The sequence below is a fragment of the Bos taurus genome, chromosome 3, assembly GCF_002263795.3.
Source record: "Bos taurus isolate L1 Dominette 01449 registration number 42190680 breed Hereford chromosome 3, ARS-UCD2.0, whole genome shotgun sequence".
NCBI lineage: Eukaryota > Metazoa > Chordata > Mammalia > Artiodactyla > Bovidae > Bos > Bos taurus.
In genome coordinates, this window is record NC_037330.1 from 29,450,330 (window position 1) to 29,473,230 (window position 22,901).

Sequence of the window (22,901 nt, forward strand, 5' to 3'; positions counted from 1 at the left end):
GAGTGCTGGGGTCATCTCCCCGCCCCCTCCGCACGGCCAACACCGAGGTGACTTAAGGTGCCTAGTGTCGGTGTGAGGTCCAGGTTTAAAATGTCATCCCCGCCAGTGTGACATCACCACCGCCTAGTGTGACACGTCCAGAGACTGAGCAGCGCGCGGGGAGGCAGCTGGTGAGGAATGACCCAAGTTTAGGCTTTAATGTTTCCTTGCTATCTAGAGACGTTCTAGCTACTTGGCAGATGTGTATGGGATCTGTGAGCCTCCCCTGAGGGGGCTCTTTAATTCCCTCCTTGGGAAGCTGGGTTTCCAACAGGAGGTGAGAAAGAATAGTTGTACTCTGAACCCTACCCCTCAAGCGCTCCAGTGAGCTCATACTACCATAATTTTCTCTCCTCTACCAGGAGATAGTAAAACCGGGTGTTCAGGAAAAGGAATGCAACGTTCTGGAAAAAATAAACACTGCCTGAAAACTAGGTTATCCTAAAAGAAAGACAGTTGCCATCTCCCTTGGCCAAGAGATTCTGAAAGTCTTCAGATATACCTCTTGGTGTGTAAAATGCTCTGATTCCTAAAGTGTGGGACATTTTTAGGCAGACAGTTTATTTTTTTCCTTCCCACAAGTTCTGGAGGCAGCAAGGATCTGAGCCCTGGAAAGTGACTGTACAGAATTATGGTATTTACTTGCATATACTCTTTAAGGGGGCTTCCCAGATGGCGCTGGTGGTAAAGAATCCACTTGTTAATGCAGGAGATTTAAGAGATGTGGCTTCCATCCCTGGGTCAGGAAGATCCCTGGAGGAAGGCATGGCAACCCATTCCATTGTACTTGCCTGGAGAATACTGGAGGAGAGAGGAGCTTGGTGGGCTACCATCCATAGGGTGGTAAAGAGCTGGACATGACTGAAGTGACTTAGAATGCTGGTACTCTTTAAGGAGAGGGCAGATGTAGCTAAAATAAGATTGTACTATCAGGTTACAGTCCTCAGGTCCCAGTCATTTTACCTCTTTGGGTTTTGTTGTTATTATTCAGTCCCTAAGTCATGCGAAGAGTTGACTCATTGGAAAAGACTCTGATGCTGGGAGGGATTGGGGGCAGGAGGAAAAGGGGACAACAGAGGATGAGATGGCTGGATGGCATCACCAACTCGATGGATGTGAGTTTGAACTCTGGGAGTTGGTGATGGACAGGGAGGCCTGGCGTGCTGCAGTTCATGGGGTCGCAAAGAGTCGGACACGGCTGAGCGACTGAACTGAACTGAAGTCATGTCTGATGTGACCCCATAGACTGCAACACCCCAGGCTCCTCTGTCCTCCACTATTTCCCAGAGTTTGCTCAAATTCATGTTCATTGAGTTGGTGATGCTATCTAACCATCTTATCCTCTGCTGCCTCTTTCTCCTTTTGCCTTCAGTCTTTCCCAGCATCAGTGTTTTCCAGTGAGTTGGCTCTTTGCATCAGGTGGCCAGAGTATTTGAGCTTCAGCTTTAGCATTAGTCCTTCTCATGAATATTCAGGGTTTATTTCCTTTAGAATTGGCTGGTTTGATCTTCTTGCAGTCCAGGGGGCTCTCAAGAGTCTTCTCCAGCACCACAATTCCAAAGCATCAATTCTTCGGTGCTTAGCGTTCTTTATGGTCCAACTCTCACATCCTTACGTGCTTACTGGTAAAACCATAACTTTGACTATACAGTCCTTAGTCAGCAAAGTGATGTCTCTGCTTTTTTAATATACAATCTAGGTTTGTTATAGCTTTCCTTCCAAGGAGCAAGCCTTTTAATTTCATGGCTGCAGTCACCTTTTGTAGTGATTTTGATGCTCAGGGAAAGAAAATCTGTCACTGTTTACACTTTTTCCCCTTCTATTTGCCATGAAGTGATGGAACTGGTTGCCATGATCTTAGTTTTTTGAATGTTGAGTTTCAAGCCCGCTTTTTCACTCTCCTCTTTCACCCTCATCAAGAGGCTCTTTAGTTCCTCTTCACTTTCTGCCATTAGAGTTGTATCACCTGTCTATTTGAGGTTGTTGATATTTCTCCCAGCAATCTTGATTCCAGCCTGGGATTCATCCAGCCTAGCATTTTGAATGATGTACTCTACATGTAAGTTAAATAAGCAGGGTGACAATATACAGCCTTGTTGTACTCTTTTCCTAATTTTGAACCCGTCAGTTCCGTATCTGGTTCTAACTGTTTCTTCTTGACGTGCATACAGGCTTCTCAGAAGACAGGTAAGGTGGTCTGATATTCCCATCTCTTTAAGAATTTTCCACAGATTATTGTGATCCGCACAAGGCTTTAGCATAGTCAATGAAGCAAAAGTGGATGTTGTTAATATTTATTTATTTAGTTGGCTGCACCAGACCTTAGTTGGGGCATGTGGGATATTTTAGTTGCGACATGCAGGATCTAGTTCACTGATCAGGGATCAAACCCAGGTCCCGTGCATTGGGAGTGTGTTAGCAACTGGACCAACAGGGAAGTCCCTTGTTAAACCTCTTTGGATCAAAGAGATCATTTTTGTGAAGATGTACTCAAGTGGTTATGCAGCCTTTGGATTTCTCTCTTGCCTTAACAATGCTAGAACAGTTCTATTGGGAAGAGGAAAGTTTATTACCCTAGAGAACCAGGGTTAGCAAGAATGTTAATTCCACAGGGGAATTTTGGTTACTTAGTTTAACAGAAACTTGGAGGACATGAAGTGCTACACTGGGCTGACCTGGGAACATCGAGACATGGAGAGTGGGCCAACAGGGCTGCTTGGGGAGCCAGGAGAAAGGCAGGGCTTGAGCTCCAGGGAAGAGCAGGTCTCACTTGAAGAGCAGGCTTCCAATACACTAATTGCTTACTGTGCTTTGGTTCAACCCAACTGCATGACAGGCCTCTAAGCTCCTGGTAGGAGAATAGAACATTATGTCCCTTTCTGCTTGTCAAACACATCTCAAAATTTGCCCCGAGGATGCCTTTTCTGATTAACTCCCACTTAATTCTAGTTATTCAGTCATGCATCATCATTTGACTACTTCACTTCTTGTACACTCTTTATTTATACTTGTTGATATCATTTTCATTGTTCTTTGGTCATTTCCTCAGTCAGTTTCACTATATGGAGACCTTTTAAAATCTGGTATTTTCCCCTCTCTAATATCTATATCCATCCAACAAAGTCTGCCTGCTCAATGGCAGGTTACTCTCCTAGACCCTCAGTCAGATGCGAGATGAATAAGACATGGTCTTTTCCCTCAGAAAATTTGACAATGTAGTGGTGGGAAGGGGATGCATGGGTGATGTATTTCCATGAAGAAATATATTTACCTGAAGAAGTTTTGAAGGACAGTGTCAAGACTGTCATTCACCATCAGAGAAGGTGATATTTAAACATGGTCTGCTCAAAGAAGTTTCAGAGTTTAACTAAAGTGGATTTGTTCATTCAGCAGAAATCTATTGAGCATCTTCTGTGTGCCAGGCACTGTGTTAGAATTAAAGATACGAAGAAGAAAGGTGTGGTCTGTGCTCTGAAGGAGCTCCCAGTTCAGCAGAGGAATGTCAGGATTTGGAAACTAAAATGGGCTGAGTCAGATTTTGAAAGGCAACGCAGAGCTATTAGAATTTAATCAGACAAGTAATATGAAGGAATGTGTGCTTTAAAGAGAGAACTGGTAGCAGTGAGGAGGATGGCAGGCTGGAGTGCGAAAAGACTGGAGAAACTGTGCATACTTAGAAAACTATGATGAGGGTTTGATGAAGCAGAAAACATGGAGAGAAGGGGGCAGATATGTGAACTGTTGGGCTTCCCAGGTGGCACTAGTGCTAAAGACCCACCAGCTAGTACAGGAGAAGAGACGTGGGTCTGATCCCTGGGTTGAGAAGACCCCCTGGAGGAGGACATAGCAACCCACTCCAGTACTGTTGCCTGGAGATTCCCATGGACAGAGGAGCCTGGCAGGCTGCAGTCCACAGGATCACAAAGAGTTAGACATGGCTGAAATGACTTAGCAGGCACTCGTGTGAACTATTTCCTCCCAAATTCAGGGCAGCTGGAGAGGGAGATGGAGCTGTTGCCAGTTGGAAGCACTGATGTCTCATCTAGGGTATGATACCCCTCTAGGGCTTGGAGCCTGGATTCAGTATTGTAGGCCAGAAGTCTCTTCCACAGGAGCTGCAGTGCATAAGGCCAAGTAGAAGCTGACCAAAAGGCTGTCTTGAGAGAAACTAAGGCAAACTTCCTACACAAGTAGTAAATATGAGGGACCAAGAAGAAAAAAGATTTCAAGTAGAAACCAACAGTTGCAAAACTGGAAAAACCAGATGAGAGTGAAAGACTGAAGTGAAGAATAGAGGGCAAAACGTGGGAAATTTTTTGAAAGAACAAGAGAGAATCCTCACTGATTTTTAAAATTTATTTATTTTTAACCGGAGGATAATTGCTTTACAATTTTGTTGGTTTCTGCCCTATATCAACATGAATCAGCCATAGGTATATGTATGTCTACTCCCTCTTAAACCTCCCTCCCATCTCCTGCCCAGTCCCACCCCTTTGAGCTCCCTTTTCATAGAGCAAATGACTACTCTCTGTTGTCCATATGGTAATGTATATGTTTCAATGCTGCTCTCCCGGTTTGTCCCACCCTCTCCTTCCCCCACTGTGTCCATGAGTCTCTTCACTATGTGTGCGTCCTGCACTATGAACTGCAGGTTCATCAGTACCATCTTTCTAGATCCCGTATGTATGTGTTAACATCTGATACTTGTTTTTCTCTTTCTGACTTACTTCACTCTGTATAATAGGCTCTAGGTTCATCCACCTCATTAGAACTGACTCAAATTCTTTTTTATGGCTGAGTAATATTCCACTGTATATATGTACCACAGCTTCTTTATCCATATGTCAATGGACATCTCAGCAGCTTTCATGCCCTAGCTATCGTAAATAGCACTGCAGTGAACATTGGGGTACATGTGTTTTTTTCAATTATGATTTCATCAGGGTGTATGCTCAGTAGTGGGATTGCTGGGTCACATGGTAATTTTATTCCTAGTTTTTAAATGAATCTCCATACTGTTCTCCATACTGGCTATATCAGTTTGCATTCCCACCAACAGTGCTGCAGGGTTCCCTTTTCTCCAAACCTGTCTAGGTTTGTCATAGCTTTTCTTCCAAGGAGCAAGCGTCTTAATTTTATGGCTGCAGTCACCATTTGCAGTGATTTTAGAGCCCAAGAAAATAAAGTCTGTCACTGTTTCCATTGTTTCCCCATCTATTTGCCATGAAATGATGGGACCAGATGCCATGATCTTCGTTTTCTGAAAGTTGAGCTTTAAGCCAACTTTTTCACTCTCCTCTTTCACTTTCATCAAGAGGCTCTTTAGTTCCTCTTTGCTTTTTGCCATAAGGATGGTATCATATGCATATCTGAGGTTATTGATATTTCTCCTGGTAATCTTGATTCCAGATTGTGTTTTATCCAGCCTGGAATTTTGCATGATGCACTCTGCATATAAGTTAAATAAGCAAGGTGACAATATACAGCCTTGATGTACTCCTTTCCTAATTGTGAACCAGTTCATTGTTCCATGTCTGGTTCTAACTGTTTCTTCTTGACCTGCATACAGATTACTCAGGAGGCAGGTAAAGCGGTCTGGTATTCACATCTCTTTTAAGAATTTCCCAGTTTGTTGTGATCAGCACAAAGGCTTTAGCGTAGTCAATGAAGCAGAAGTAGATGTTTTACAGGAATTCTCTTGCTTTTTCTATGATCCAACTGATGTTGGCAATTTGATCTCTGGTTCCTCTGCCTTTTCTAAATTCAGCTTGAATATCTGGAAGTTCTCAGTTCACATATTGTTGAAGCCTAGCTTAGAGAATTTTGAGTATTACTTTGCTAGCTTGTGAAATGAGTGCAGTTGTGTGGTAGTTTGAACATTCTTTGGCATTGCCTTTCTTTAGGATTGGAATGAAAACTGACCTTTTCCAGTCCTGTGGCCACTGCTGAGGTTTCCAAATGCTCTCATATTGAGTGTAGCACATTCACAGCATCATCTTTTAGGATTTGAAATAGCTCAGCTGGAATTCCATCACCTCCACTAGCTTTGTTCGTAGTGATGCTTTCTAAGGCACACTTGACTTCACATTCCAGGATGTCTGGCTTTAGGTGAATGATCACACCATCGTGGTTATCTGGGTCATTAAAATCTTTTTGGTATAGTTCTTCTGTGTATTCCTGCTACCTCTTCTTAATATCTTCTGATTCTGTTAGGTCCATACCGTTTCTGCCCTTTATTGTACCCATCTTTGCATCAAATGTTCCCTTGGTATCTCTAATTTTCTTGAAGAGATCTCTAGTCTTTCCCATTCTATTGTTTTCCTCTATTCATTTGTATTGATCATTTTGGGAGACTTTCTTAGCTCTCCCTGCTATTCTTTGGAACTCTGCATTCAGATGGGTATATCTTTCCTTTTCTTCTTTGCCTTTCGCTTCTCTTCTTTTCTCAGCTATTTGTAAAGCCTCCTCAAACAGTCATTTTGCCTTTTTGCATTTTTTTTTCTTGGGGATAGTCTCGATCCCTGTCTCCTGTACAGCATTACAATCCTCCATCCATAGTTCTTTAGGCACTCTGTCTATCAGATCTAATCCCTTGAATCTGTTTGTCACTTCTACTGTATAAGCATAAGGGATTTGATTTAGGTCATACCTGAATGGCCTAGTGGTTTTCCCTACTTTCTTCAATTTAAGTCTGAATTTGGCAACAAGGAGTTCATGATCTGAGCCACAGTTAGCTCCTGGTCTTGTTTCTGCTGACTGTATACAGCTTCTCCATCTTCGACTGCAAAGAATATAATCAGTCTGATTTTGGTATTGACCATCTGGTGATGTCCATGTGTAGAATCATCTATTGTGTTATTGGAAAAGGGTGTTTGCTATGACCAGTTCATTCTCTTGGCAAAATTCTGTTAGCCTTTGCCCTGCTTCATCTTGTACTCCAAGGCCAAATTTTCCTGTTACTCCAGATATCTGTTGACTTCCTACTTTTGCATTCTAGTCCCCTATAATGAAAAGGACATCTTTTTTTGGTGTTAGTTCTAGAAAGTCTTGTAGGTCTTCATAGAACCATTCAACTTCAGCTTCTTCAGCATTTCTGGTCGGGGCTTAGGCTTGGATTACTGTGATATTGAATGGTTTACCTTGGAAACAGATCATTCTGTCGTTTTTGAGACTGCACCCAAGTACTGCATTTCGGACTCTTTTGTTGACTATGATGACTATTCCATTTCTTCTAAGGGATTCTTGCCCACAGTAGTAGATATAATGGTCATCTGAATTAATTAGCCTATTCTGGTCCATTTTAGTTCACTGTATAAGGTGTATGAACTGTTTATATTTTCCGGAGATTAATACTTTGTCAGTTGTTTTAGTTTGCAATTATTTTCTCCCATTCTTAGGGTTGTCTTTTAATCTTGTTTATTGTTTCCTTTGCAGTGCAGAAGCTTTTAAATTTAATTAAATCTCATCTGTTTATTTTTGTTTTTAATCCATTATTCTAGGAGGCGGGTCAAAGATCTTGCTGGGATGTGTATCAAAGGTGTACTGCCTGTGTTTTCTTCTAAGAGCTTTATAGTTTCTGGCCTTACATTTAAGACTTTAATCCATTTTGAGTTTATTTTTGTATATAGTGTTAGGAAGTGTTCTGGATACATTCTTTTACATGCAGCTCTCCAGTTTTCCCAGCACCACTTATTGTATAGGCTCTTTTCTCCATTGTATATTCTTGCCTCCTTGGTCAAAGCTAAGGTGCTCAGAGGTGTGTGGATTTATCTCTGGGCTTTCTATCTTGTTCCATTGGTCTATATTCCTGTTTCTGTTCTGGTACCATGCTCTCCTGATGACTGTAGCTTTGTAGTATAGTCTGAAGTCAGGACGATTGATTCCTCTAGCTCAGTTTTTCTTTCTCAAGATTACTTTGGCTGATGGGGTCTTTCATGTTTCCATACAAATTGTGAAAATTTTTGTTCTAGTTCTGTGAAAAATACCATTGGTAGTTTCATAGGGACTGAACTGACTCTGTAGGTTGTTTTGGGTAGTATAATCATTTTCAAAATATTGATTCTTCCAATCCTAGAACATGGTATATCTCTCCATTTATTTGTGTCATCTTTGATTTCTTTCAAGACTTTTTATGTTGATTTATTTATCTTTGTCTGTGCTGGGTCTCCATAGCTGCATGTTGGCATTCCCTAGTTGCAGTGAAAGAAGGCTGCTCTCCAGTTGCGGTGCATAGGCTTCTCATTTCCATGGATTCTCTTGTTGTGTAGCATGAGCTCTAGAGCATGGGCTCATTTGTTCTGGCATATGGGCTTAGTGGCTCTGCAGCATGTGGAATCTTCCCAGATCAGGGATCAAACCCAGGTCTCCTGCATTGACAAATGTATTCCTAACCACTGGAACACCAGGAATGTCCCCTTCGCTGATTTTTTTAAATCTAGACTCCAGAAAACTTTTAATTTTCAAATAATTTCAAACTCATAGAAAAGTTGCAATAATAATAATAATAATATAACCCTTTACTCAGATTTACTAATTAACCTTTTGACCCTCTTGCTTTAACATTTACATGCTTAGTTGCTCAGTTGTGTCTGGCTCTTTGGCCTATAACCTTCCAGGCTCCTCTGTCTATAGGATTTTTCAGGCAAGAATACTGAAGTGGATTGCCATTTCCTCCACCAGGGGATCTTTCTGACCCAGGGATCAAACCCACATCTGTTGCAGAATAATTATATTGTGTGCTTCTCAGAATATCACACCCAAAGTTAGATGATGTCCCTGTTCCTCACTGGGTAATAATTTTTTTTTTTATTGAAGTGTACTTGATTTACAATATTGTGTTAGTTTCAGGTGTGCAGTGAAGTGATTCAATTACATACATATGTTTTTCAGATTATTTTCCATTATAGGTTATTATAAGATATTGAATATAGTTCCCTGTGATACACAGTAAATCCTTGATGCTTATCTATTTTATGTTTAGTAGTTTATATCTGTTGTGAGTTCCCAAGTGGCACAGTGGTAAAGAAACCATCTGCCAATCCAGGAAATGCAGGAGACTGGGGTTCAATCCCTGGGTCAGGAAGATCCCCTGGAGGAGGAATGGCAGCCCACTCCACTATTCTTGCCTAGAAGATTCCATGGACAGAGGAGCCTGGTGGGCCATAGTCCATGGGTTCACAAAGAGTCAGACACAATTGAGCACAGTGCATGAAGTTTATATCTGTTAATCCCATACTCCTAATTTATCCCTCCCCCTTAGCTCCCCTTTAGTAAACATAAATTTATTTTCTAGATCTGTGAATCTGTTTCTGTTCCGTATTTAGATTCATTTGTATTATTTTTTAGATTCTACATATAATGATAGAGGCTGAAACTCCAATACTTTGGCCACCTCATGCGAAGAGCTGACTCATTGGAAAAGACCCTGATGCTGGGAGGGATTGGGGGCAGGAGGAGAAGGGGACGACAGAGGATGAGATGGCTGGATGGCATCACCGACTCAATGGACGTGAGTCTGAGTGAACTCCGGGAGTTGGTGAGGGACAGGGAGGCCTGGCGTGCTGCGATTCATGGGGTCGCAAAGAGTTGGACACGACTGAGCGACTGAACTGAACTGAACTGACTGAAGGGCGTAGTTATGGACTCCAGTATTTTTGCCTGGAGAATTCCATGGACAGAGGAGACTGGTGGGCTACAGTCCATAGGGTCACACAGAGTTGGACACAACTAAGAGACTAACACTGTCACACTTATCTAAACTCCATCCCCTAGATTCGTTCTTCCCTATTAATAGAATCCCAGTTTCATTCAGGTAGAAGGAAGATCCTTTGATTTCAAGGAAGCTAAGTTCCTCTCCGTTAAGTGAAAAAATGAAAGTGTTAGCCACTCAGTCATGTCCGACTGTTTGCGACCCCGTAGACTGTAGCCTGCCAGGCTCCTCTGTTCTTGGAATTCTCCAGGCAAGAATACTGGGGTAGGCAGCCATTCCTTTCCCCAGGGGATCTTCCCGACTGAGGGATTGAACTTGGGTCTCCTGCATTTCAGGCAGATTCTTTATCATCTGAGCCACCAAGAAGCCCTTTCCCACCCCCAAATCAGGGGCTAAATCACAATACGTCTAAATCAATCTGGTGATACCATTTCTCCTTGCCAATGATTGGTCTAGGAGTGGGTACAAGACACAGTTCTGGTTAATGAAACATGAAAGGAAGTCTTCTGGGAGGCTCTTAGGAAATTGTTTATTTTTGCATAAAGAGAAAATTTTCTTTTGCTCCTTTCTCTGTCTTTTGGCTAAGACAAAAGGATGAATACCCAAGGTCTGGAGCTACCATGGCTGTCTTGTGCTCAAATGGGGCATCAGTCTTTGTTTTTAGTAACTATCTTAAGTACATTTTTCATGTAAAATGTGAACAGAGGAATAAATATGCCATTATGTTATCATATATAAGGGATATTAGCTCAAGTATGACAGGTACACTCTTGGGAAGAAGTGGTTATCATCCGTACAAGGCCGCAGAGAAGAGCATGATATACAAAATTGAAAATGGAATCACCCATGCACATTTGGAAGCTGCCCAGGATAATCAGGTGAGCGAGGACTCTCCATATCATCATGAAGGTCCCTTCTATATATTGTGAGAAGGCTGTGTCACCTCACTGCATCCACATTACTCTCCTTCCCCAGCATCTCCCCATTAAAGTTAGGTTGGTTACTGGGTTGGTTACTGCCTGATTGCAGGCAGGAATCTGACTTGCTTGCTCTCAAGTCTACATCTTGTTTTCTTCTTGGATCACAATAGGTCATTTTGAGGATTGGGTTCCAGCAGAAGTGATGGCTTTGGCCGAACATGAGCTTGGGTGAAGACTATGCCTGTGGGGTTAAAGAGAAAGAGTCAAGGACTTCCCTGGTGGCACAGCAGATAGGAATTCACCTGCCGATGCAGGGGAAATTGGTTCGATCCCTGGTTCGGAAAAATCCTGTAGGCAACTAAAGCCTGTGCACCACAACTGCTGAAGCCTGTGTGCCTAGAGCCTGTGCTCTCCAACAAGAGAAGCCACCACAGTGAGAAGCCTGTGTACTGCAGCCAAGAACGGGAAAGTGACTCCAGAGCGAGGTGGCGGTGCACAACACTGTGAATGCATTAAATGCCACTGAATTGTACACTTAAAAATAGTTGTTTGTTATGCGAATTTCACCTCAGTTTTTTTTTTTAAAAGGAGGATGAAAGTTTGCAGGATTTAGAAATAATGGGTAAAAGACTTCACCCCTAATTTTTCTGATTTTCAAGAGTCAACCCAGAGACTCTTCTGGGAGAAGAGCAAATGCCTTAACCACTTACACAACAATTATGAGGGAAGGAGGGTTTGAGGTTTCATTTCTGTTTCCTCCCTTATCCACACATAACCATCGTCCTGTCTCTCATTTTCTTCATATACTAGATCTTTATTCAGCAAAACCAAGGGATAGTGCTTTTCTCTCCTTTTACCTGGATCAGCATCATTCCTCATTATCATGCCTCCATCATTTCCTAGCTTTTCACCTTTTCTTTGACCAACTGTTACATGCATGAGCTTTTATCACTTTCATTCCATATGTCATTCCCTATCATCAGTTCTAAGCAAAAGCCAAAACAAATGCTGGAAGAATGCACACAAAGACCCACAAGGGAGAGGGCAATAAATCAGGACAGGACCTCAAATTTTAATAACTGATTATTACTTATGCTGTGTCATTTTGCAGTTCCTACAAACTCTGAAATCAAAAAGACCTTAATGAAATATCCCTTGCCTAACACAATTCCTGATATGTGGTCGGTAATAATAGCTATTTTGCTGAGTAAATTACTGAGTGTTTATTCATAGTACTCAAAGCATCAGAATTCAGTAAACTATAGAATAGAGTTTAAGAAATTTCAAAATAGCAGTCTTTACCTTTTTGGCCATGCATTTAACTGATTTTTTTTCTATTATTGCTTTTGGAAACTCATTTGTATAAAATCTGTAAGTTGTCATCAAGTGATTAGCAAGTGGTTCTCTCTGGTGGGGGTAGGGGAGCTGCCCTATCAAAACAAACCATAGAGGGTAAATTTTCTGATGCGAAATAGGGCTTCTGCCTGATCAACCTCAGTGCTCCGAGAATGTCCAGTATAAACAAAAAGCATGGGCTTTGGAGCTTAATGTCACTAGGAATCCTAACTCTTCTGGTTACGAGGGTATGATAGTGGGTCTGCTCATGAGCCTCACTTATCTCATCCTTAAAATGGAGATGGTAATAATACCTTTTCTGTACCTCCCTCATTCTGTCCATTGGAAAATTTCTTCAATGTTACTTTCAAAAAATATCCTGAAATCCACTACCATTCATCTCCACTGATAACTGTCTACAAAATCAGAAAGTCTCTGACAAGTAGAATATAGAATAATAACAAATATGGATTTGTCAGTCCTATCTTGATTTAAAAGTGCAGGTTTTAATTATGTATGTACTGACTAAGAGCCTTGCAGCAAGAGACTGCTCTTTCGTGAACCAAAATTGCCTGCTCATTCAGGTGCTTTTCCGTAAGGACATAAAGTATCACTACTTGGTGAATTAAACAGAAAGGATTAAATCAAACTAAATATGGTAATGCTGTGTCTTCTACTGTATCTTATAGATCTCTCCTAGAGGATGCAGCTATTCAAAGGTCAGGACTAATGTTATTTGCTATAAAATGTCATAATTAAATAATTAAAAAATAAGTATTCTCTGATAAATTCATTTTTGTTTACTGAAAAGTCCTAGTCTCTCAGGAAGTGTAACCTCTAACCCCAAGGCTTGTGTTGACTCCAAAGCAAGTAAAACATGTTTTTTCCTCTTAAGTACATAGTTCTAAAACATGTCTATTATAGGAAATAATGTTGATTCATAAAACATTTCAATTATTTACTTGTAGATAAATCAGTTTTTTTCTTCTTCCTTTCTTCATTTCCTCCAAATATGTTTATCTATGTAATATCTTTGGGTATATAGATGTACTTTTCCCTTGTGAAAGCTCTGGTAGAAGAAAAGGGATGTCTTTCTCCCTTCAGCTGCTTGTGCTAAAGAGGTAACTCTGATTTTTATCCAAACACAATGCAAAAACACCAGTATCTCTCACTGCTGGAAGAGCTTCCTGACTGGTATTCTTGCTTCATTCTTGCCCCATTCTCCATCTGTTGCTTTCAAAAATATGTATCAGATCATACCACCCCAGTACACTAAAGCACTTTCCATAACACTTAGGCTAAAACCCAAACTTCTCGCTCTGTAGGTCACATCTGATCCGACTCCTACCTCTGCCTCTGATCCCATCTCCTTTTCTCTTCCACTTGCACAGCTCTTGCTCATGTTCCTTGGGCATAGAGCTCATGGCCATCACATGGTTTTGGTGCTGATGCTGCCCCCAGATCTTCACCTGGCTGGCTCCATTTCATCTCTCAGGTCTTGAAGTGTCATTCCCACCAGGATACTTCCTTGACCTTTATCTGAACTGCTCCCCACCCCCATTAAACTAGTATTAATATCTTCTTCTTCCTCTTTTTAAAAAAATTGTATTTTTCTTTTTATTGTTTATTAATTTATTTGGCTGCACCAGTCTTAGTTGTGGCATGTGGGATTTTAGTTGTAGCATGCAGACTTTTAGTTGGCAACACATGAGATCTAGTTCCCTGACCAGGGATCAAATCCAGGCCCCCTGCATCGGGAGCGTGGAGTCTTAGCCACTGGACCACCAGGGAAGTCCCAGTCTTATTTTCTTCTTAACGCATATCACCATTTGATATATTTATTTATGTATACTGCCTCTCTCCTTTAGAATGTTGAATTTCCATGTGGGTAGGACTTTTTCTATTTTGGTCACTATTTCATATCCCCAGTGTCTAGAAAAGATGCCTGGCACATAGGCATTCATTAAATATTTGTTTAATGAACAAATGAATGAAGAGATTTATGGACACTAGTTTTCTCACTGGGATAGTTGCAAGTTAATATAGAGATAATATTTATACTGTATCTGCCAAACTTAAGCATTCAGTATTGGTCAGCTCCTTGGGGACTTTGAACTCTGCTTTATTCCCTCTTGGAGAGAAATAGTGTTTATTGAAGGAGGATTCCCTAAGGGATGTGCCATCCATGCATTCCTCCGGGTTAATTCATTTATTCATTCACCTGATGTTTATCGTTAAGAACCCAGTATGTGTTCTAGACAGCTGGGATAAAACAGTGAACAAAGCAATCAAAAAGAAAAAAGACAAAAAGAATCCTAGCGTTTACATTCTAGTCCATGAGGCACACACTAACCTCAATAGATAAATGATATCATATGGAAGGTGCTCTGTGGAGAAAATGCAAGTCAGGGAAAGGGAGTGGTGGGCAAGGCAGTTGCAATTTTAAATAAGATGGTCAATAATAGCCTCATTAAGCAAAACCTTGAAGTAGGTGAGGGAGCCATGTGGGTGGAGAAGGTGATGGGGAGAGGGAAGAAGTGAGGTGATTGTTTACAGGGTAGATAGGAGTAGCTGCAAGGAGGTCAGCGTGCCTGGAGCAGAGTAAGTGAAGGGTGGGAGAGGAGTAGGAGGTGAGGTGATCTGGAAATCATAGGGGCCATGCAGACCACCAGGAGAACTTAGGTTTTTATTCTGAGTGAGCTGGAAAGCCACTGGAGGATTTGAGCAGAGAAATAACATGCTATGACTTATGGCTATCATGGGGACTCTGTGTATTTGGAGAAAAGGGGGACAGTGTTGGAAGCAGAGAGAACATTTAGGAGGCTATTGAAGAACTTGCACAAGGGACAAAGGTTGCTTGGACAAGGGTAGTAGAGGTTAAGATGGTGAAAGGAAGATTCAGGATATGTTTCAAGGTAGAGTCAACAGGATTTGCTAAGACGCGGGTGGGAGGGGAAAGCAATGAGAAAGGGAGAATATGAAACCAAGCTTATTAGGGACATGTAATAGGATTGCTTAGCAGTCCTATTACATGGAAGGCCATTCTGACGTTTGAAATCATGATTTCAAAATGAAACCAGACAGTCTGTTTGAATGATTTCTCTAGGAACATCTAGCTGCTCCAGTGCAGGCAAAGAGTAAATGAATATTATGGTTTATGAAAAACTGGAGTTTTTCAAGGCAAGGTTGAGAGAGAGAGAGAAAGGGAGTGATATTATAAAGATGGATTGTAGGATACAGTTCAGTCAAGGAAGGGAGTGAAGCTCAGAGAGGACTCATGAACAGTGAAACATTGGCAATGAAGATACTTGAGCAAGTCAGCTGGAGAAAAGAGGGCTTACATTTGCGATTTCAAAAGTAGTATAACTTCTGGTAATGACAGGGTGGTAAGGTAGAGGGAAATGAGGTCTTTGGAAATGATGAGGTCAGAGACTGAGACACCAGAACGTTGATATCATCCAGGGTGGAGACAGCATCCTGAAGGAGGAACAGAACAGGTGGAGGTGTTGGGAGAGTAGCACTCAGAAAGCATGGAAGCTCCCACCCCTTCCCACATACCTTGCCCTGTGCATTGCTTCCACCTGGCTGTTCCTGAGTTAAATCCTTTTATAATAAACTGATGATCTAGTGAGTAAGGTATTTCTCTGAGTTCTGTGCGTTGCTCTAGCAAACCAGTCAAATCCAAAGAGGGGATCATTGAAACCTCCAATCTATTGTGGTCACTCAGAAACACAGATGATGACCTGGACTTGCAATGGGCATCTCAGGTGGTGAGGGGACAGTCTTGTGACACTGAAGCCTTAATCTGTGAGATCTGATGCTATCTCCAAGTAGTCTCAGACCTGAGTCGAATTGTAGGACACCCAGCTGGTGTTAGCATTGCTGGTTGGCTGGGAAACCCCTGGTTCCAGTTTAGGAACTGGATGCTCAGACCTTTTAGCAGGTTTTCTCCCAACTTTATATTCCTGACTCCCTAAGCACCAGGAGTCTGGTTCCACCCTCATGCTTTGTTTCTACAGAGTCTGGTTAGTAGGGGGAGTGGGCTTGACCCAATCTTCGCTTCTCAAAAGCACACCTTTCAGAGAGCACATTAAGGATGGGCCTGTAGCACTGGGGATGAACTTCATCCTCCACTCCCCAAAGTTACTAAAAATTGATGAGAGGAGTCAGGACTGGTTAGCAATAGTTTAATGCAGCCCTAATGCAATAGTTTGCTTGTTGTTTTTTTTTTCCTCATTAATTTATCATTTAATATAAATACTGACAGAAAGCAGATAAAGACCTTGTAGACACTTTCATATATTTACAAACCAAAAGGCAAATCACCTTGTTCTACTTGTTAAAATAATCCTTTTATCTGCAACTTGTGGGAGCCTTAAACACTAATTTGGAGCAACATGAGGCTGAGTCAGTTTCCAAGATAATAAAGAAAATAACACCATTTTAACAAAAGTGGCAACTTTGATATAAACAGCTGGCACACAGGTTGAACGAGATGGCCTCATCCTCTCAAAACTCTGCAACAAGTAGACTATATACTTACTCAGACCCAGCCTTTAGCTGTCCTAAACATCTTTCTATTACTACTTTTCCTCACCTCACTTTTTAAAAGGCCATTTAAAAATTGAACATATAAACAGATTTTTAAAGAGAGAAAAATGGTCTACTTCAAAAACAGGGTTCTTCTTTCCTATTCCCAAAGAACTTCCAGCAGATAATGTCTTCAAATAATAAGATTTCACAGCTTGCCAGATGCTAATTTCACAGCTTGTGAAATTTCAATTCATTATCTGTCTTCACTTTTTAAAGAAAAGTTGGAAAAACTTGGAAAAAGTAAAATTTCACAAACTTTAGCAATTTAAAAATGATCTGTCCCTTTAAGGCTCAATATTTTTAATTCATAACAGGTGAGTGAGGCAGTCGAGAAAGAACAGGGAGCTAAGGTAAGGGGAAAATAACAAATGCACAAAGACTTTTAAAAATGATATTCTGTCTAGCACTAATTTAAGAACAGCAGACATAAATTTTCACTATTCAAACTGTAAATGATTTCATGGTCATTTATAACCTGACTCAAATATCATGGGCTCCTTTATTAACCTACATTATTTTTGTCTTGTTAAATATACCTCTGCAGGGCACAGTCACATACTATCAATACGATTGGTAAATTACACAAACTCTATCCCAAGCAAATATGCATCAATGTTAAAAAGTTATTTAAAAAAAAAACAAAATAAAATAAAATCCACCCAAAAAGGTGATAATGACTGCAGAATGTCTCGGGGAGACTGGTATGAGCCTAAAGACCAAATTGACTATAGTCAGGGGAAGAGAGGTAACAAGGGGAAGAGACCACACACAAGAAGAGGAATCTCACAACTGGAAAATGTTTAAGTGGGTGAAAGGTTTTGTTCATTATCTTAATTCACTTTTTCCATTTCTGTTGTTCTAAAGAGTCATAAATTTATTATAACGTAAAATAATGAAGCCTATGGATCAGTGGTTGGCGGGGGGGGGGTGGGAAAAAAAATCAACTTTTTTCCTTTAAGTTCCTTTCATTCCCAGAATATAGGAAGAAGAGAAAGGATGAAGAAGAAATAAAGGAAATTTAGGCAACAATACACTTGGAAAAAGTAGCTCTCAGAACAGTGTCTTAGTTGAACAGAGGATGTAAACATGATAAGCAAAAGCTTAAAATGCCTTGAAATCAGAGGAACATTTTACAGGGTGGCTCAGATATTACTGTGAGAATGGCAGTCAATTAGTGGAGAAAGATTACGCTAATAAATGGTGATTTCTTTAAAAAAAAAAAAAAAAGGCTACCAATCATCCACCCAATAGTTTGCTTCCATTCTTTTCTTGATCCTTTCATACATCAGCTGGAGTTGGAGTAGGGGCCACCTGACAGTCTCCAGTTATAAAATGACTCTTGAGTGTACAACCTAGAATGGATGCCAAAGACAAAGTTTGCTTGTTTTTTAAAAATTTTCACCGTGCTGGGTCTTCATTGCTGTGCGAGGGCTACTCTCTAGTTGCGGTGCTTGGGCTTCTCATTGCGGTGGCTTCTCCAGGCTCTAGGTGGCTCTAAATGGGGGCTTTGGTAGTTGCAGCATGCGGTCTCAGTAGTTGTGGTGCGGGGGCTTAGTTCCCCCCGGCCAACCCCCCGTCGTGTGGAATCTTCCCAGACTAGGAACTGAACCTGTGTCCCTGGCATTGGCAGGTGGATTCCTAATCACTGGACTACTAGGGAAGTCCCAATAGTATTTTGATTATGTAAATATTGCAAGGGAAAAACTAACCCAAGGTGAGCCAGAAGTTTTGTGTGATTGAAAGGTGATTCAGTAAGCCTTCTGTTTAGGAAAAGAACCAAGCCCAAGATTCTGGGAACTTTCTGTGATCTGGTGGTCGAGGAGGTGTTCAAAGAGAAAGTTACCTAGGAATGATATAGTCAAGGTGGAAGGGTATATCTAAATAAAAGCACTGTGACCAAAATAAAGAGAAGTTTGGGGCTTCACTGGTGGTCTAGAGGTTGAGAATCTGCCTGCCAATGCAGGGAACATGGATTCGATCCCTGGTCTGGGAAGATACCATGTGCCTCTGGGCAACTAAGCCTATGCGCCACAACTACTGAAGCCCACATGCCCCAGAGCTTGTACTCAACAACAGAAGCCACTGCAATGAGAGGCCCATGCACCACGACAAAGATTTCCCTGTTCACTACAACCAGAGAAAGCCCACTCTCAGAAAGCCCAGCAACGAAGACCTAGCACAGCCAAAATAAATCAATCATCTGAAAAAAAGAAAAAGACAACACTCTGAGGATGAGAATCCCCCATGGGCAGCTGTAGACACAAATATTCTATAAGGGCAAGCAGAATCATTTTCTAGTGATGTAGATGGGATATCCTACAGAAGAGAAAGGGGAAAGTGCCAAGGACTCAAGACAAAACAACTTGTGGTGGTGGTGCTCAGGGAAGGTGAGAGGTGGGAAGCAGGTTACAGACCAAGGGCTACTCACCAGTGATGGCACTGAAAATTCATGCACATACAGGGAACTATATTCAATATCCTTTGATAAACCACAATGGAAAAGAATATGAAAAAGTATGTATGTATAACTGAATCACTTTGCTGTACAGTAGAAATTAATACATTATAAATCAACTATACTTCAATAAAACAATTTTTTAAAATGTCTACATGGACCTCCAGATGGAATTTCTTCTATTTATGAACCGCTCTAAGAATGCAGAGGGAACTGTCCCCTTAGGAGTGGACTTGAGATAAGAGAACCCAGATCTAAATCCCTTTTCTTGAACAACCAGACTCACTTATCTTCTATTTCCTACCACAAAGGGCAGTCTGGGTCACGTGTAAGAGATGGTTGCCCGAGGCCAGTCAGGCAGATTTTCTTCCCTAAGGGGACTTAAATCACTGTCAGTCTCCTTGTGGAAAAGTACAAGTTTCCCCACAGATCATGAATTGATCTCTAGGGAACTGTCTTTCTCCCAGTAACTTGAAGCTTAATTGCAAGATCTTCACAGATCAATGGGGTCATCCTTAGATTCTAAAAATAAATTGGCTTCTTAAAGATACATGTATTGCAGCATTTTTGTATGAGAGTGTTGAGAAATCAAGTAATACAACTGCCAATCTCTATTATAAGCCAGAAAATTTGATTTAGAATAGTATGGAATCTTACCATTGTTAATACACAGACATGCCACCGACAACTACATTTCTCAAAGCCCTTGGCTTCTCACCCTCCCCCTACCATCTGAATTCATATAGATCCCGCTTCGAGGAATACGTGTGACACAGCATGTGCCAAAAGTGGACAAGTGTCCTTGTTGCTAGAAGATAACTCCCATCTGGGGGCCCCTGCACTGAAGACTACCTTATCTCTCCCAGCCACCTTTGCATAGCACAGAAGTGAGACAGCTAGAGGCTCCCAGATGAAGTCTAAACGTTGCCCACATAGCTTAGTAAATATTTATTAAGTATGCAAGATGATTTTCCACGTGTTGACATCTACCATTCTAATAACATCATTTGAACTTAATGAGTCTTCGTGGTATTTTTAAATTTTATTTATTTTTGGCTGTGCTGGGTCTTCATTGCTGCCTGTGGGCTTTTCTCTAGTTGCAGAGCCGGGGCTACTCTCTAGCTGTGTGCAGGCTTCTCACTGCAGTGGCTTCTCTTGTTATGGAGCACGGGCTCAAGGGTCCACAGGCTTCGACAGTTGCAGCACACAGGCTGCTGTTGGGGCTCCTGGGCTCTAGAGCACAGACTCTATAGTTGCTCAGTTGCTCTGTGGCGTGTGGGATCTTCCTGCAGAGGGATCAAACCCTTATCTCCTGCATTGGCAGGTGGATTCTTTACCACTGAGCCACCAGGGAAGCCCTTTCATAGTATTTTACTGCTATCCTCGTCTGCAGAAAAGGTAGTAAGGAAACTTTCTGGAGGGCAACTAGGCACCATTTTTATCAAGAACTTAAAACTGTTGGGATTAGCAGATGCAAACTACTACAAAGAGAATGGATAAACAACAGGTCCTACTGTACAGCACTGGGAACTACACTCAATATCCTGTAATAAGCCATAATGGAAAAGAATATGAAAAAGAATGTATATGTGTAATTTTCCATTGTATGTATATATATGTGTATATATGTATAACTGAATCACTGCTGTACAGCAGAAGTTAACACAGCATTGGAAATCAACTACACTTCAATAAACTAAATTAAAAAACCTTAAAACTGTTATCCCACTTCCAGCAATTTACTCCAAGAAAATAAACACAAATGCCATGATATAGGCATAAGGATATTCATTGCAATATGTATAATTGTGAAAAAAAGAGCACACAAAATGATAAATAAAACATAGTTTAATTAAGATATACCCATAATAGGGTATTATAAAACTATTAAAATGACATTTTGTATGAGAAAGTGCTTAAGATATTAATAAACTGAAATGCAGGATATAAAACTATATATGGTATTACCCCAATTTGGAAAAAATTATACATTTAATATATTTGCACACACAGAAAAAGACTAGAAGACAGTTGATCCACATGGAAGAAGTTTGAGTTTTTTCTTCTCTATAGTTTATGACTTCCAAAGTTTATTTTATCAGAGAATAATTTTTTTTTTTTTAAGAACCAGAGGCTAAGAGAACCAATATTTGAAATACCCATCATGTGGAAGGCACTGACCTAGGAATCTGACCGATTATCTAAGCTCCAGCAGTCAGGAGAGGTCAGGTAGCCCAGTGGTCAAGAACCCGCCTGTCAGTGCAGGGGACACGAAGAGATGTGGGTTCGATCTCTGGGTCAGGAATTTCCCCTGGAGACGGAAATGGCAACACACTCCAGTATTCTTGTCTCGGAAATCCCATGGACAGGTGCTGCAGTCTATGGGGTTGCAAAGAGTCAGACACGACTGAGCACACACACACAAGCATCTCAATGCCTGGTTTACAGATGAGAAACTGAGGCTCCGTTATGGAAGCCTGGAATCTCTATTTGCCCAGGTGCCTTGGACTCATGCCCAGGACAGTGCCCATGTCCCCTGCTGCCCCACATGCCTCACCAGTATGGTTCCTAGTAGGCCCACAGGAGGGTTGCAGTGAAGGTCACGGACCAAACAGAACTGTGTATAGTTTGCCCTAGAGAAAGGCCTTATTTTGCATTCTAAACTCTTCATATCTTCCTCCAGTAGACAATTTCCTCCCCCCTGGAAAAGAAACACAGGCCTCTTCACTGGGAAGGTTTGAGCTCCACTGAGAAACAGTTTTTATCCATTTGTCCAGCTCCACATGCCTGCGCCCTCTGAGACCATGGTATCTGCTGTCTTGCTTATTGGTTTGGCATTGTCAGGCTGTGAGCAGAAGGACAGGGCAGAACGTCACACCCCTACCCCTTCCACCAGCTGGCTTCTTGGTCTCTGCCCTGGATACTAAAACCAACAGGCTGTGTCCTCTGGCTCTCAACCTGAGGAGGGGGACAGCAAATATCCCAGCTATGTGACCAATCAGGACTACCTGGCAGCATATTTGATCTTCTGTAACCTTATTTTGCCAAACAGTCGGGACTCCAGGCGGCTGGGAGGCCCATTCTAACCCTCAGCCTAATTGTCGGCTGAGTTCCAGGTACTGCCTTGGTGAGGGGCGTCCAGTCCCCCCGGCTCTCTTCCAGGTAGGTCCCCAGGGACACTAACTGCAAACTCTCATGGAGGAGAGATGGTATTTTTCTCTACTTTTCTAAGGATGTTCATCACTTCCTATTCCCTCCCTGAGGCAGAGACAGGAAGTGACTTAGATGGGGTCAGTGACATTCAGGACTGGAGCATGCTGCCTGGGTCATACCACAGTTCCTGAATTAAAGAACAGAACTACCTAGGGGCTTTTATCTAGGAAGAGACAGAAGGGGACATGGGGAATGACACATGACATGCAAAACAGGGGGAATAAACTGGTCCTTTCTGAAAAGACCCTTCATCTCTCTCTGCAGTCACAAAAGGGGACTACATGTTCAAAAAGGTTACAGAAATACTGGGTTAAACAAAGTTTAAAAGTTCCTATAGGACTTCTCAGAACCTTTAAATGCTCACAAATACTGTAAAGGTATTATAATGAAAAGGGTTTCTTAAACCCCAGTCAGTTAGAGAACTAAGGATTCCCTAAGCACCAGGAGCCCAATGAACACACTGGAAGTGTGTTACAGGGTGGGCCTGTAACACAGAAAAGGCCCCAAATAGGCCATCTGCACTATCTTCAAAAGTACAGTAGGGCTGTGGCACTGCCGTTTGTTAGTGGTGGAAATACAAAGAATGCTAACTTTGAAAATAAACAACTCTTGATGCATTAAAAAAAAAAGTGCAGAG

The 22,901-nt window shown here is 41.5% G+C and overlaps 1 long non-coding RNA gene across 1 annotated transcript; it reads left to right on the top strand.

Annotated features, from left to right (window-relative positions):
- The first annotated feature begins 82 nt into the window (after positions 1-82).
- LOC100849652 (uncharacterized) lies at positions 83-19,203 on the top strand. The gene is made up of 3 exons (XR_805435.4): positions 83-170; positions 9,385-10,626; positions 10,839-19,203. It is a non-coding gene; the product is annotated as an uncharacterized lncRNA (long non-coding RNA).
- The last annotated feature ends 3,698 nt before the right edge of the window (positions 19,204-22,901 follow it).